General features: G+C 42.3%; 2 pseudogenes; both read right to left on the reverse strand.

Moving 5' to 3' along the window:
- Window positions 1-2,406: 2,406 nt before the first annotated feature.
- On the reverse strand, window positions 2,407-9,816 carry LOC101682974 (annotated as a pseudogene).
- A 3,313-nt stretch (window positions 9,817-13,129) lies between these two features.
- On the reverse strand, window positions 13,130-15,701 carry LOC123388295 (annotated as a pseudogene).
- Between the last annotated feature and the right edge of the window lie 1,559 nt (window positions 15,702-17,260).

A 17,260-nucleotide genomic window follows, 5' to 3' on the forward strand; every position in this document is an offset into this window, starting at 1 on the left:
AAAAAGCTGATGGCAGTCGACTAAGTCACCTGATGCAGAGAGTATGAAAAGATCAGAGAGATTCAGAAATCCCTTCTATTGACTATGTTTTAACTTCTCATACTTTTTTATCTTCCAGTTAATCAATAACAAAAAAGCAAAATTAACCAAGTTGCACTTGACCTTCCCTTCCATAGCTCCTACACTCATGAGGAAGTGGTAAATGATAAAATGATCTCAAGGAGACAGAATGAGACAGACAGACTGACCCAGTTAGCTCCCTATGCCTCACCGCCTGATAACGTTCACCTCAGAGTACCCCTCCGCCAAAGAAAGAATAATTATGATTTTGTCCAATTTCAGCTTACTCGGTAATTACTAAAAGAAAACTTTGAAAATGTATGGGCTTTCATTTTTTGTGTGTGATATTTATTTTTTGTTTTGTTTGTAGGGGGAATCTAGTACTTCACTGTCTTGTTTCATTTGTAAATCCAGAATTCTATAAAAAGACAAATATTACAATTCCCATTAAAGGTATCTAGTACCATAAAAATATGTATGCCCTTTGATCTAGTAATTCTACTTAGGTGAATCCTGCTACAGAAAATCATCTAACATGCAAAAATATTTTATATGCAAAAGTATTTTATATGCAGAAATATTTTGCATTTCCAGTACAGAAGTAGGAAATACTCTCTTTTTTTTTTATTATTATTTAAGACCTTTATTAACCTTTATTAACAGGTGCTTGCCGTTTGTTGATTTTTTGAAAAAATCAAGTTGTAAACTTTTATTACAAATTAAAAATGAGGTTCTTAAAAATCTCAACTTGACCAGATATGAAACAATTTAAAAACCTTTAAAGGTGTATTGAGAAAAACCAGGCTTTTTTTTTTTTCTTAAAAAACACGTTTGTCATTACCAAAAAAAGACGTCTTTAGGTAAAAATAATAAAAACGCCATGCTGCATAGATAATGCAGATAGTTCTATTTATCTGGTCAATGGGCAAAAAGCAAGCACTTAAGGTCTTTAGCTCCAATCTTTTGTTCATTTCTTTTTTTTTTAATTTTTTATTTTTTATAAACATATATTTTTATCCCCAGGGGTACAGGTCTGTGAATCACCAGGTTTACACACTTCACAGCACTCACCAAAGCACATACCCTCCCCAATGTCCATAATCCCACCCCCCTTCTCCCAAACCCCCTCCCCCCAGCAACCCTCAGTTTGTTTTGTGAGATTAAGAGTCACTTATAGTTTGTCTCCCTCCCAATCCCATCTTGTTTCATTGATTCTTCTCCTACCCACTTAAGCCCCCATGTTGCATAACCACTTCCTCATATCAGGGAGATCATATGATAGTTGTCTTTCTCCGCTTGACTTATTTCGCTAAGCATGATACGCTCTAGTTCCATCCATGTTGTCGCAAATGGCAAGATTTCATTTCTTTTGCTGGCTGCATAGTATTCCATTGTGTATATATACCACATCTTCTTGATCCATTCATCTATTGATGGACATCTAGGTTCTTTCCATAGTTTGGCTATTGTGGACATTACTGCTATAAACATTCGGGTGCACGTGCCCCTTTGGATCACTACGTTTGTATCTTTAGGGTAAATACCCAATAGTGCAATTGCTGGGTCATAGGGCAGCTCTATTTTCAACATTTTGAGAAACCTCCATGCTGTTTTCCAGAGTGGCTGCACCAGCTTGCATTCCCACCAACAGTGTAGGAGGGTTCCCCTTTCTCCGCATCCTCGCCAGCATCTGTCATTTCCTGACTTGTTTATTTTAGCCATTCTGACTGGTGTGAGGTGATATCTCATTGTGGTTTGGATTTGTATTTCCCTGATGCCGAGTGATATGGAGCACTTTTTCATGTGTCTGTTGGCCATCTGGATGTCTTCTTTGCAGAAATGTCTGTTCATGTCCTCTGCCCATTTCTTGATTGGATTATTTGTTCTTTGGGTGTTGAGTTTGCTAAGTTCTTTATAGATTCTGGACACTAGTCCTTTATCTGATATGTCATTTGCAAATATCTTCTCCCATTCTGTCAGTTGTCTTTTCATTTTGTTAACTGTTTCCTTTGCTGTGCAAAAGCTTTTGATCTTGATGAAATCCCAATAGTTCATTTTTGCCCTTGCTTCCCTTGCCTTTGGCGTTGTTCCTAGGAAGATGTTGCTGCGACTGAGGTTGAAGAGGTTGCTGCCTGTGTTCTCCTCAAGGATTTTGATGGATTCCTTTTGCACATTGAGGTCCTTCATCCATTTTGAGTCTATTTTTGTGTGTGGTGTAAGGAAATGGTCCAATTTCATTTTTCTGCATGTGGCTGTCCAATTTTCCCAGCACCATTTATTGAAGAGGCTGTCTTTTTTCCATTGGACATTATTGCTGGAATTTCATCTTCATTTCTTCATGCTGGATGACTAAACCGGATGATGGAAGGGATGGTAAGCCGGCATTGACTCAGCCTCGCCCTGCTCAGCCTCCGGAGCGGACGAATTCTCAGCTGGTGGATCGGCTGCTTTTGTCTCTTTGCCATCTTGCGGTTTAGGGTTTTCTGGGCATCTGTGTGGGTAATTGAAGTTGCCCCGGTACCGACGCTGAGGTGGTGAGGAGGACCCCTGCGGAATCGTGGTCTATAACTCGGATACATGGGGCGCCTGGGTGGCTCAGTGGGTTAAGCCTCTGCCTTCAGCTCAGGTCATGATCCCAGGGTCCTGGGATCGAGTCCCCCATCGGGCTCTCTTCTCAGCAGGGAGCCTGTTTCCCCCCTCTCTGTGCCTGCCTCTCTGCCTACTTCTGATCTCTCTTCCTCTGTCAAATAAATAAATAAAATATTTTTTTTAAAATCAATCAATCAATCAATAACCCCGATACATATTCTGTCTCACTGGTCTACCTTGTTCTCCTGCACCCTGGTTGTCAGCCCCTTCCATCACTTCTCCCTGCACAGGAGGGTTGGGATACTGTGGTCGACGCCCATAGGGTCTCCGCATGTAGTTAGGTGGGAACCGTAGATTGCGGCAGGGCCGGCGCTGTTGGGCCTGGCCTTAGCGAGCACTTTCCGATCCCTTGTTCTTTTCCCCACTCTCACTTTGCTGGTAATTGCGTGGAGGACCCCCGCGACTTGAATAGCGCCTGTAATGGTTACGGTCTGCTGCGTATTTACTGCCTGGCACTGGAACTGCACCAGGGCCCATCACATTTGCTGCCTCCGCACCCTCTTCTCCTTCAACACCATCAAACTCACAGTCTCTCCATCTCCTACACTGCGAAGGTACTTCCTGGGGTTACTCTTCTTTACGGCGGTCTGGTGTACAAATACTTCTTCCTTGGTGTCATTCCTGTTGGTGAAACCGTATCCGTTTCTTACACTGAACCATTTTACTGTTCCCAAAACCTTCGTTGAGATGACCCTGTTGTCCCCGCCGGCAGGTGCCACCGATGTGAGGCCGCCCGGGCCGCTGCTCCCTGCGCCCCTGCGCGTGGTGCCGGGCTTGGTGTGGGCAGCGTTGGGGGCGGGGGCGGTGGGGGGCGCGGCAGGCGGCTGCTGGGTCTCACTCAGCCTCGCTGCTCCTGGTTGAGGTGATGGTGACTGGGGCCGGCTACGGCAGCCGCGGCTCCTCCCAGGTGTGACCGTAACTAGGCCGGCGGCCGCGGTGGCACTGCTCAGGACTGGCTCTCTGGGGTCCACTCTCCACTCCTGCTACCAATTGAACTCAGGAAATACTCTCTTAATTACCTGCTCAGTAGCCACATTCCTCCTCTTCTTTCCTTGATAATCCCCTTAATAATGTGTTTGAGTAGAATTGGCACATCCCAGAGATAAATCATGACCATGATTAGTCCAAGATCAGGTATGAGACCCAGTTCTGCTCAAGGAGTTCCAAGACAAGGCCTCCTTAGAGGGATTCCCAAAATAGAATACTAAGTCAAACTGGTATAAATATTTTTAAGGCTCTTAATACTTGACAAAGTTTTCCTCCCTTCTTTCCCTCCAAAAAAAAGTACATTTTTTTCAAAATTCCTTTTCTCCCTGCCCCCTTGCTTTTGGTTCAAATTCAATTGCGTAGAAACAGGAAGTCTGGAATTGTGGCAGCCGTCTTGAAACTATCATGGAAGGGCCTGAATCACAGATATTGGCCTGTCACCCTGTTCAAATCTGCAGCCATCTGCTTTCAGACTGCACTTCAAAAGTATTCTAACTGAAATACACCTGTGTAATAAAATATTACAGGTTTTCAAAATGATGCTTATGAAATTTTCTGATGTGATGAAAAAGCTTATGATATAACATTAAGTTAAAGGGTGGCAGGTTACAAATCTTAATTTAGAATGTAATATTAGCTATGTTCAAATGTGGATAGAAAAAAACGGGAAACAGACAACACAAAATGTTAAGAATATTTGTTTCTAGATGATGGGATCATAAGCCGTTTGTCCTTCAGCTTGTAGTTTTTGTTTTGGTTTTTTTTTTTTTAAGATTTTATTCATTCATTTGACAGAGAGAGAGAGATCACAAGTAGGCAGAGAGGCAGGCAGAGAGAGAGGAAGGGAAGCAGGCCCCCTGCTGAGCAGAGAGCCCCATGCAGGACTGGATCCCAAGACCCTAAGATCATGACCTGAGCCCAAGGCAGAGGCTTAACCCACTGAGCCACCCAGGCTCCCCTCAGCTTGTGTTTTTTTCTTTTTTTTCTTTGTGTTTTTCTGTATTTTCCAAATAATACAATCAGTTTATATTACTTTTACTATCAGAAGGAAAAAAGACAAACAATAAAGACTCCTATGAGATCAGAGAGTTAAACTAGGATACTCAAAAACAGTCCCAGGGTAAATATGGCCAAGTATCATTTTCTAGACTAAGAGCCATGAATTCTAATCATCTCCAAGGCCCTCACTTATCTTTGTAGCCAGAGAGAGGAAAATTGTTGAATTTAGTACAGTCTCTGATCACTAGGTTATCTAATCTCATCAGTAACAATCACAACTTTTTTGTTTAGAATAATAAATTAGATTTTATTATATTTACAAAAGCAACTCTTGCTCTTTGTGGGGAAAGAAAAAAAAAAAAAACAGAATACATCTGAGAAGTAAAAGATCCCCACCACAACAGCCCTTGGAAGTAAACACTATCAGTGGATCAGTGAATATTTTCCCATTCTGCTAGGTCATATACAAACTTAAAACACAACACACACACACACACACACGTTCTAACTATGTAAGTTCTTAAAAAAGTTACCGTCTTTTTCCCCTTTGGCATTATACTGTGGACAATTTTCTATTTCTATTTCTACTCCTTGTAATGGCAGCATGGTATTTTATTGAACAGGAGTACTACAATTTATTTAATGGACATTATGGTTGTTTAGAATTTCTACTACTGAGTTTGAAGAGACTATCAATAACACTCTTCATTTTCCTTTTGGATTTCAGAATAATTAAAAGACAAAGACACAGGATTCAGATACAGAAATCGAATGTCACTTCCATTACCAATTTAAGCAGGCTCTGGAGAACATGGCTTAAGTGTGAGAGCCAAATGAGTTTGCTAGTCAGATCTCTACCACCACCATCAGAATGTAATTTAAACCCAAAAATTCAGATTACCCCTAAGGCCAGAGTTCACCCTATGATCAAGAGCTGATAAGAATCCAACGTCATGCTGCCAGACCCAATCAAGGAGAGGGAGAGGAAGGGGCCAAACAGAAAGTATTCAGCTCTTTGTTCCAAACACACAACCAAAAACAGTTGCTCCTCCCCAAGGTTAAGGTAGGTGAGGAGATAGCGCAAAAGGTTAAGAACATTAGTCTGGTGTCGTTCCCTCCATGCGCTAACGTGAAGCCTAGAGAAAGGCTGTCTCTGCCCTCACTTGTCCCAACTAGTGAATTTCCTAGTACAAATAAACTTGTGCTACTATTTGAGTACTACTGTAGGACAGAGACCTAGATTGCTAGATCAAAAGTCTATTTAAAATCTCAAAAGGTATTTCAAAATTCCCTTCAAAAAATGGTATTGTTAGGAGTTAGTTGGACAGTTAGGTAGTCAGGGCCAGGGTCCCCAACAAGAAAATATGGAGTCAGGACAGCTAAGACGCCACTGCCTTAAGATCCTGTTTTCAACTTAGACAGAATCACACTCACGCTCTGCTGTGCAGTCTTTGCAAAAATGACTTCTGCAAAATGTCCTAAAATAAGACAATTAACCACAAAGCATTTGTCCCTATCATGGGCAAGGGACAGTTAAGACATCAGCCCCCAGATGTCAGCACAAGAGATCTTCAGGGCTGACATTAGCCTAATAGGTAGATAGATATGTGAGCGAAGCCCAATCGGCATGGCTCAGCACACCCTGGTTGCTTAAGATAGTTCCACAAAAGAGCTCATTAAAAACTCTTAAACTTAGAAACTCCAAGGGCAACCCTCTAGGGTCTTCTCCCTCTCCAGGAGCTTTATACTGTTGCTCAATAAAACTTTGCTTTGCTCCCCGCCGTTCTTCATCTAGTCTATCTCTTCGTTCTTTGAAGTAATGCAACTAAGAACCACAGGCACTAAAGGCAGAGAAATCCTTCAATAGTGTCAATTCATTCTCCCACCAAGAGGATAAGAATGCTTCTTTTGGGGACACCTGGGTGGCTCAGTTGGTTAAGCAGCTGCCTTCGGCTCAGGTCATGATCCCGGCATCCTAGGATCGAGTCCCACATCAGGCTCCTTGCTTGGCGGGGAGCCTGCTTCTCCCTCTGCCTCTGCCTGCCACTCTGTCTGCCTGTGCTTGCTCTCACTTCTCTCTCTATGACAAATGAATAAATAAAATCTTAAAAAAAAAAAAAAAAAGAATGCTTCTTTTGCCCCTTCTAGCCAACTACCCACAATACTTTTCATCTTTATCAATCTGTTACACAACAATCTGTTGTCTTAGACTACCAATAAAGGTGAGCACCTCTTCATAACTCCTGGGCATTTATATCTCTTCTCCCATGCCTGCCTGTTCAGGAACATGAACTTGTTTTCCCAGCAATAGTATCCCATCGGTTTTCACCTTCCATTCTCTCTTGCCAAGTCCTTTTGCAAACAACTGTACAGATTTATGAGACGTCCAGATGGGGTTAGAGGTGGCACCTCTGGGAATGAATTCAGGTTTTCCTGGAAATATAAGCCAAGCAAACATGTTCCTTTGGCTTTCATAAAACCACATCCCAGGGAAATTATTTAATCAGTCTGTATACAACTACAATATTAAATGCCAAAGTATCATTGGGAGTCAAGGGGTCAAACTTGAGGTCTAGCTCTGCCATTTAATAAACTTGGTTACCTGGGGCAAGCCAAGTCACTAAATCTCTCTAAATTCCAGTAGCTTCTTCTAGCACATAACAGTAGAATGAGATGAACTAGACGGGAAGTTTTCAAGATTTCTTTTCAGCAGCAGAACTGTTATGAGAATTCTAAATATAAAAGAGAAAAAGTCAGAGTGACTCTGTTTGAAGCCAAGATGGGAGACCCTAAGCCTCAGCTAAACAGCATCCAGCTTGTCCCCCCAGTAGCCTCTGATATATTCATAGAATTTCCTCATAGAATTCTTAGAAACCCATCAAGCCCAGCTTGAAAACCCACAGGCTTAGAACTGCCAAGTACCTCCCAGCACTACTCTAGACAGTCAGGATTTAAAAGAAGGACAATTCTGACTCACTCTAGTATATAAACAAGTGCTGTTACATTACCTAAGGGCCTGTTTCATTTTCAGGTGCTTCTAAATTTGAAGATAACTCAGTTAAAAAAAAACTGACACAAATAGCATTAGCATCTGTAACAGAATGACTCCAGGCTAGAATGGACTCTAGGAACTCTTCAACACTTAAAATACCTAGATTTGGAAATATCTAATATTAATGTTTTATAAGATTACCTCATGGGGACCATAGGATCAAGCCTTGCCCTAAAGGTAGGGGTGTGTTTCCCCTTGATGGGACTCATCATTTATATTGTTCCTTGGCTTAAGAAGACATCAACACAACAGCAGAAAACAGGCTTTAGGAAGAAGCCTTAAGAAGGGTGAGGAAAGGGCGCCTGGGTGGCTCAGTGGGTTAAGCCGCTGCCTTCGGCTCAGGTCATGATCTCAGGGTCCTGGGATCAAGTCCCGCATCGGGCTCTCCGCTCAGCAGGGAGCCTGCTTCCTCCTCTCTCTCTCTCTGCCTGCCTCTCTGCCTACTTGTAATCTCTCTCTGTCAAATAAATAAAATCTTTAAAAAAAAAAAAAAGAAGAAGGGTGAGGAAAGAAATATCCTCAGACTGGCTACATAATTTGTGGAGCACAGGACAAAATAAAAATATGGTGCCCCTTGTTCAGTAATTATTAAGAACTTCAGCTGGCAGAGCGAAATAAGTCAATCAGAGAAAAACAATATTATCATATGATCTCTCCGACATGAGGAATTTAAGAGGCAGGGTGAAGGGTTGTGGGGGGTAGGGAAGGAAAAAATGAAACAAGATGGGATTGGAAGGGAGACAAACCATAAGAGACTCTCAATCTCAGGAACAATCTGAGAATTGCTGGGGGGTAGGAGGTTAGGGGTAGGGTGGCTGGGTAATGGACACTGGGGAGGGTGTGTGCTATGGTGAGTGCTCTGAATTGTGTAAGACCGATGATTCACAGACCAGTACCCCTGAGGCAAATAATATATTATATGTTAATTAAAGTAATAAATAAATAAAACTTCAGCTGGCAGAGCATTAAACCATGTGTATGATTTTTTTTAAGATTTTATTCATTTGTTTATTTATTTATTTGAGAGAGATCACATGTGGGGGTGGAAGGAGTGGGCAAGAGCTGAGGGAGAGGGAGAGAATCTCAGCAGATTCCTCACAGGGCTCCATCTCTGTACCGGGAGATCATGACCCGAGCCAAAATCAAGAGTCTGTTGCTCATCTGACTGAAGCACCCTGTGTGGAAGAGGATTCTAATGGGGGGAACTTAGATGTACAGATGGCTTGTCTGCCAATCAAGCTGGGCTACCACGACCCCGAGATCTAATGGTGAGTTTGGTCCACACTCTGAGGAATAGTAATGTCTGAGGCACGTCTGATGTGCGCATGAATAAGAGGAAGTTAAGTGGACCCTCAGAAGAGCCTGAGAACAAGGCAATGAACTGTAGGAAACCTGGCTCGTGACCTGCTAAGGAGTTAAGTAAACTATTCTCTGCATGTCATGGCCTTTGCATTATTCAGGAGCCTTCAAGGAAACTCCTTAAAATGCTCCCCACTCATGCTTTGGACTTTTGGAAAAGAGCTTCATAGACCTCCGATGGAAGATCCCAGCTCCCTCTCCAGGGGACACATGTGGATCACAGAAGGGGACAGCTGTGCCTAGCAGGAGAGGGTGAGCACAGGTAAATAACCATGAGACAATGTGATAAGGGCTAGGAGAGATCCACCCCACGCACCATGGTAAGGGAGGGATGGTTTCCTTTTGGGAGGGACTGAGGAGAGAACCTGAGAACGACCCTGCAAGAAGGCACCGGTGTTAGCCAGTGGGAAACAGCACCAGAAGAGGGATGAGTAAATGAATGAATGAAAATGCATGCATGCACATGAAATCATCCCAGAGGCACACATACCACAATTTGGAAAACACTATATTGAGTAAATAAAAACCAGACTTGACATTTTAAGTAAGGTTCTGCTCCTTACTAAAACCTTCAGGCAAGAAGAAGAAAGAACACACACCCAGCAGCGTTTCAGCGCCTCACTCGTCTCAGTAGCTTCAGACAACATGCTCTTACACATCTTGATGCGGAACAAATACGTAGAACTAGCTTTCTGACTTGAATAAGCCATATTAAGGGTCTTTTCTAAGAACTGTTTTTCTTTCCAATTGAGCAAGGGTCTCTTAGATCCAGGAGACCTGTGGAGAGAGGCCTGTGAGGGCAAAGGGGAATGGGTGCTTCCAGCATGAGGGCGGCAGTGGAGTTTCCCTCAGCTCACAGCCCTCCTTGTCACAGCATTAGTCCAACAAAAGCTCTGTCTTCTACCCTCACTTTGTCTTGCCAATGATCCCATTCCTGCCATGAAAAGGCCAAGATAGGAAAAGGAAGGGATGAGAGAATCCCATCTTGCCCCTCTGAACTACAGGCTGTCGATCAGTCCCCATGACTTGTTGCCTTTCAGTGAGCAGAACAGACGGCACTCCAGTCATGCTGTCCTATCAAGGCAGAGTTCAGACGACACCCGGTGGCAGCCTTGGGGGGAGGGGACCCAGCTTCTCTCTGATGAAAGAGAGGCAAGCAGATATCTGGGTAGTAATGGCCTCCTGGGCTGCCCTGCCAAATTCATACAAAAAACCAGCTGCCACCCACCCAGGGCCTCCACCCACAGCGTCCAGAAGCCCTGTCTCAACCCCACGTCTAGCAATCGTTTCTCCTGCACTTGCCAAAGAATTAAGCTAGACAGAAAACAAAGTGAATTTTTTACCTATCAACTATGTAAAGGCACCCCAGATTTTGTGGGATATTTTTATGATTATAAATGTAGCAGATGCTTCATGAGGAAATTTAATTTTTTTTAATATTTTTATTTATTTATTTGACAGAGAGAGAGAGAGAGAAAGAGAACACACAATCATGGAGAGTGGCAGGCAGAGGGAGAGGGAGAACGCAGTGCAGGGCTCTATCCCAGGACCCTGGGATCATGACCTGAGCTGAAGGCAGACACTTAACCAACTGAGCCACCCAAGCACCCCGGAAATTTAATATTTTAATGTTAGGTTTTTAAATCTGATAGGCATAAAAGAGGAAGGAAAAAATCATACCCAAAGTTAGTATCGTTTTTGCTATTTTAGTATTCTCTCTAGCTTTTTTTTTTCTGTGCGGTTTCACATCCTCAAAGATTGAACTATATATTCAGTTTTTTATCAATATTTTTAGTAGAAATATTTAATACTCTTATAGCTAAAGTATGATGTGTTTATTAGAGAGAACATAACAAAAGTAAAGAAAAATAAAAATAATCATTCACAGTCTCACCACCCTGAGGCAACAGCATAATATTTTTATTATTTTAGTTTTTCTTTTAATCCTGACTCATTTACTTAACTTTCTACATAGGCATCAAAATTTTTTGCAAACATCACCTGTTTGTGGAGAGGTCATAATTAACTGATTGACAGCCTGTACCTTTTTTTAAGGTAGGCATATTGAAATATACTTACTAGTTACCATAAAATAGTAAAATTCACTACTTTTAGGTGTATAGTACCATGAACTTTGACAAATATATACAGCTGCATAACCGCCACCAAAACTGAGATGTTTTCATTAGCATTTTCATCACCCCAAAAAGTTCCCTCATGCCCTTTGTCTGGACATAAACATCATTTTGAATAGCTTATATTCTTACCTTTATAAAAACCTGCCCATAGGGTCTCAGTCAGTAGAGCATACAACTCTTGAGCTCAAGGTTGTTAAGTCTGAGTCCCATGTTGGGTGTACAGATTAGGTAAAAAATTAAAAATTTGCACATAAATATTTATATCAGCTTTATTCATAATTCCACAATACTGGAAGCAACCAAGATGTCCTTCAATAGGTAAATGGATAAACCAACTGTGGCACATCTATGTGCAAGTCAGTGGGAGATTACTCAGCAATAAAAAAACATGAGTCGTCAAGCCACAAAATAACACAGAGAGGGGCACCTGGGTGGCTCAGTGGGTTAAGCGTCTGCCTTCGGCTCAGGTCATGATCTCAGGGTCCTGGGATCGAGTCCTGCACTGGGCTCTCTACTCAGCGGGGAGCCTGCTTCCCCCTCTCTCTCTGCCTGCCTCTCTGTCTACTTGTGATCTCTCTCTCTGTCAAATAAATAAATTAAATCTTTAAAAAAAAAAAAAAAAACACAGAGAAAGAAGCTTGCTAAGTGAAAGAAGTCAGCCTGAAAATCATAATTCTGATATAGAGCTTTCTCAATATTTAGAGACAATACAAAGATCAGTTGCTGCCAGGGGTTGGGAGAAGAAAAGGAACAGTGAATAGGTAGATAACAGGCAACTTTTAGGACAGTGAAAGCATTCTGTATGATACTATAATGCTGGATACATGTCATTAAGCATTTGGAAAAACCCATAGAACTGCCCAACAGAAAGAGTGAACCCTAATGTCAATTACAGATTTTAGCTAATAATATTATATTATATTAATTATATTAATTATTATTTATAATAATACTTATATTTCTATTTAAATATATTATATATTATATTTATAATTATTTATATTTATATATTAATTATGATATAATTGTATTATATTAACTATATTTAGCTAATTATATTAACATGAGCTCATCAGTTATAACAATGAATCCACTAATGCAAGATGCTAATAATACCACAAATTGTTGTTGGTATAGGGGAATATATGGAAACACTCTGCACTTTTGTTCAATTCTCCTATAAATCTAAAACTGCTTTAAGAAATAAAGTATTCATTTTTTATATATATAATATATATCATTATATATAATACCAAGTATATAAATATATATTTATATAGGATATATATTATATATTAAGTTATTAAATATATAATATATAAACAGATCTATATTATTTATACACTTATATATTTATGTATATTAAATTTTATATATTAAATATTTATATGTGAATTATAAATATACAATATGTAAATTTATATTATATGTTGTAAATATGTATTTAATTATATATTAAATATTTCTATATTTATACATGTATCTATTATATATACAAATACATAAAAGGAAAAATAAATATATGTAAAAAATATATTATATATATGTATGTACATGCAAATCAGTTATATATAAGTGAACAAGTGAACCTCTCCCTATAAAAAGAATCACTCTCTGAAAGACTTTCTATCAGCTTGAAATAGTCCTCTGTACAGGATAAGAACTCAGTAATAAATAAGAGGCTAAGGAAGTGAGAGAAAGAAAAGGAGAGAGGCAGGCACGGAGAGGCATTTTATTTTGGAAGATTCAAACACAGGAGGAAAGACAGAAGAAAAACAAAATATAGAAAAGGGTTGGGCCAAGATTGGACAACAAAGAAGAGAAGCAGGTAAAGGAGGGACAACGTCAAGAACCCCAGAGTCAGGGCAGGGGAGATTTCTCAGGACTAGACATGTCTTCGTCGGCTGCCAGTGCTCTGGTCCAAGGTCAGGGCCCAGAGCAGGGAGGCACTCAGGAGGTGGTGGCCCAGGGCCCACGGCCCAGGTGGTGGCCGCAGCATGTGGGCAGTGATGCCTTTCTTGCAGGCCTCAAAGATGATCTTGAAGGTCAAGCAGGGGCATAAGCTATGTCTCTAACAGGTTCCAGCGTCTACCAGCTCGACCTTCATTGCCCACCTGCCTGTACTCACTAACCGCTGCCTTACATTTTTCCTTGAGCTTTTCTTTCTGGTTAACCTCCTAACTCAGACGAATAAAACCCAAAACCACTCCTCACATGATGGCAAGTCCCCTGACAAGGCCTGGAGCCAGCCCACCCCAGACCACCCAGGCAGTTTGACTAAATCCCTGACTGGAGCTTGTGCAGATGGACTGGGAAGTAACCCATGGGATGGCAGCCTTTACTCATCATAATACTAAAATATCTGCCCTTGGAGGAGCGTCAGCCTCATTTACATAACCATACAATGTGTCTAGGCGTGCTTCTTTGAGGCTCAGGCACGACCTTACACTGGCCTCCACATACCACCAGAAGTCTTCCCTCTCTGAATATTCGTCCTAACCCTAAACAAAAGGTACTCATTCATCCCCCTTCCTCTGATATTATTTGCTGCAAATAAAGTTTTCTTTGTGCGACAAGTCATCTGAGGCAGTTTCCATGACTCACCAAGGAGCAAACTCATGCTGGTTCCATTGCACCAGGACCAGGCTGGGCAATGGGTCAACAAGAAGTCCTTCAGAACAGGGACCTTTGTAGGGCCACCCTGAGGGAACCCATTCTTCAAATGACATAGCATCACTAAAAGTGATGGCATCACATGAGCTGTGAGCAGGGTAGAAGACAGACCCAGCCCCAGCACAGACATCAAGGCTAAAGCAGTGGAAGCAGGATCAAGTACTTCTCCTCCGAAGTTCTCTGCCTTGGGGCCGGGCTCCACCAGCCAGGGACACTGCCACTGAGTAACAAGTGATCCTGTGCTCTGGGATCTCCTGCTTCTTGCAAGCCAGCTTCTTTCTGGCAGGCTTGAGCTACTTCTGCTCTAAGCAGGAGTTAGGGGTCCCCAGAAAAAGAAAGATGAGACTTATCTTCCACGACACTAGAGAAGTCATTTTAGGCCTCCAGCTATGCCCCATGATCTATGCGCTACTTGCCCAAAAATACTTCTCAAAGAAGTTTCTGGAAGGTGTCAGAATTACAAAAAAAAAAAAAAAAAAAAAAAAAAGCAAAAACCACAGTAGTTATGGATTTTAAGGGAACAAAGGGAATGCAAAAACTAATAGTCTCCACCAGGCCAGGAAATAGGATATCACGGACAATAAATCAGTGGTAAAACTCCCAGTGCTATTTCAAAAGTAAGCTAACCCTGCATTCCTAATCCGAGATAAGGAACCCAAGATACCGTCCAGTTTATACCAGCTCTCAGAGGATGCCCACAACGCCTTCTACTTGGTCCGACAGTTACAGCTGCTTCATTACAAAGTCTCCATCCTAGCAGAAGCAGAAGCTTCATTAATATAACATAAAGATATGTATATATACATATGTGGGCAAGTTTTCTTTTTTTTTTTAAGATCTTATTTATTTATTTGACAGAAAGAAAGAAAGATCACAAGTAGGCAGAGAGGCAGGCAGACAGAAGGGGGAAGCAGGCTCCCTGCTGAGCAGAGAGCCTGATGTGGGGCTCGATCCCAGGACCCTGGGATCATGACCTGAGCCAAAGGTAGAGGCTAAACCCACTGAGCCACCCAGGCGCCCCGTGGACAAGTTTTATAAGTGGGTCTTGCTACCTTTCACCCACCTGCCTTTACTACTGTCACAAATCTCCCCTTTCTGAATATTCATCCTAAACCCTAAATTTAAAAAGCTGCTCACCCCTGCTTGGGGAGTCATGGCTTTGGAAGTAATATCCCATGATCTCCTTATTTGCTGCAAATAAAGTCTCCTTTGTGTGACAACTCCACCTGGTGTATACCTGTAACTCACCAAGAAGCGAACTCATGTTAGCGTGGTGACAACATGTCGTCTCTGATAAAGGTAGGTCATGGCCCTCTGTGATGTTGGCCTCCCTGAGCAGCTCGTTTTCCATCAGCAGCCACTCACAAGGGAGTCTCTTTCACCGCCGGGACTGGCCCTGCCTCTCCTGGACCCTAGGGAATGTTTGTGTGTGCGCTCAAGAGATTGACACATGGACTTTTAGAGCATCAGAGCCATCACCCTCCAGTCCTGACCATAGCAGCGCCTTTTCTTCTAGGGCCTTCTGAGAGCTGCCAGCAGTGTTGATCTTTGGAGGACTCGAGTTCTCGGGAGGCCCCTCACAGGTCTGGTGACTCCTCAGTGCTTCCTTCTTGGCTCTTTGGCTTCTCTGCACTGACTGTCAAAGCCAAGGCCCACCTCGCCCACTGTGTCTGATTGTCCTCTTGATATCATCTCCAGAATCCTTCATGAAGCCTCCAGAAGTCATCTGGTAACTCCTCTTCCTACTCTGCCTCCAGTCCAGAAAGCTGGTTCCTTGAGGTCATATGGCCTTCTTTCCCAGACTGTGTACCACCAGAGGCCCCTCACCCGGCTTGGTCAGACAGAGGAGCAAGGGCAAAGTCCCAAGGTGGGGTCAGCACATCAGGTCAGAGGACACAGGCTGAAGTAAAGTGGTGGAAGAAGGGAAGTTAAAGGAGGTGAGATCAGAGAGATACCTAGGGCCAAACCACTTAGGCCTGGGTAGGGACTTCAGACTCTAAGAGTGATGCAATGCCATTGGAGGGTTTTGAGCAGAAGTGAGTTGTGACTGATGTACATTTTAACTGGGCCACTCTGCAAAATGGTTAGCCAATATACTGTAGGAGGACATGATGGGCAGCTTCTAAAATGGTTCCCAGCAATTCCTTCTTCCTCATGTTGAGTGCCATAATATTGTGACTTATACATGATTTCATAAGAAATACACATTTGGTCATCCCCATGTTCTGAACAGAGCTCCTAATACCCTTGGAATTTCCTAAGCAATGAGAGTGATGAAGGTATCTTTTGTTATTCAGAACAAACCCCTTCCAACCACACCTTACTTTATATTAAGAGGATGGTTAAGAGAAAACCCCTAGGTAACCTCAAGATGGGGGCTGTTTGCCAGGGGAACCAAACTTGATTATAGGATAGGAACTTCCAGCCCCATCCCAGCTCCAGAAAGAGAGGCTAGAGACCAAATTCAATCACCAATGGCCAATGATTTAATCAACCATGCCTACTGTAAGAAAGTCACCTCCAAAAAACCCAAAAGGATGAAATTCAGAGAACTTAAGGATGTGGGAACTCATGGAGGTGGTGGGAGATGGCACCTTGGAGAGATCATGGAACCTCTGCCCCTCCAACCACACGCCTCACCCAAGTCATCTCTTTCACCTAGCTGTTCCTCAGTTATAGCCTCTATTTTTTTTTAACTTAAATCTTTAAAAATTTTATTTTTTTGTCAGAGAGAGAGAGAGAAAAAAAGTGTGAGAGAGAGCATAAGCAGCAGAGTGGCAGACAGAGGGAGAAGCAGGCTTCCCACTGAGCAGGGAGCCCGATGCAGGGCTCGATCCCAGGACCCTGGGATCATGACCTGAGCCAAAGGCAGATGCTTAACTGACTGAGCCCCCCAGGCATCTCGAGTTGTAGCCTTTTACCAAAAACCAATAATCTAGTAAATAGATGCTTTCCTGAGTTCTGGGAGCCTCTCTATCAAGTTAACTAAACCGGAGAAGGAAGTGGTGTGAACTTTTGATTTATAGCTGATTGGACGGAAGCATAGGTAACAACCTGGATTTGTGATTGGCTCCTGAAAGCCCTGTCATTTTCTCTGGTGAAACTGAGCCCTTAACCTTAACCTGATGGATCTGAAACCATCTTACAGGCATACCCTGGAGGTATTATGGCTTTGGCTTCAAACCCTAGCAGTAAGGCAGATATCACAGTAGAGTCAAATGGATTTTTCGGTTTCCCAGTGCATATAGAAATTATGTTTACACAATACTGTAATCTGTTCATTAAGTGTGCAGTAGCATTATGTCCTTCATTTTTTTTTTTACATTCCTTAATTAAAAAATAC

The sequence above is a fragment of the Mustela putorius genome, unplaced genomic scaffold (genome assembly GCF_011764305.1).
Source record: "Mustela putorius furo isolate JIRA1106 unplaced genomic scaffold, ASM1176430v1.1 tig00003898_pilon_pilon_pilon, whole genome shotgun sequence".
Lineage (NCBI taxonomy): Eukaryota > Metazoa > Chordata > Mammalia > Carnivora > Mustelidae > Mustela > Mustela putorius.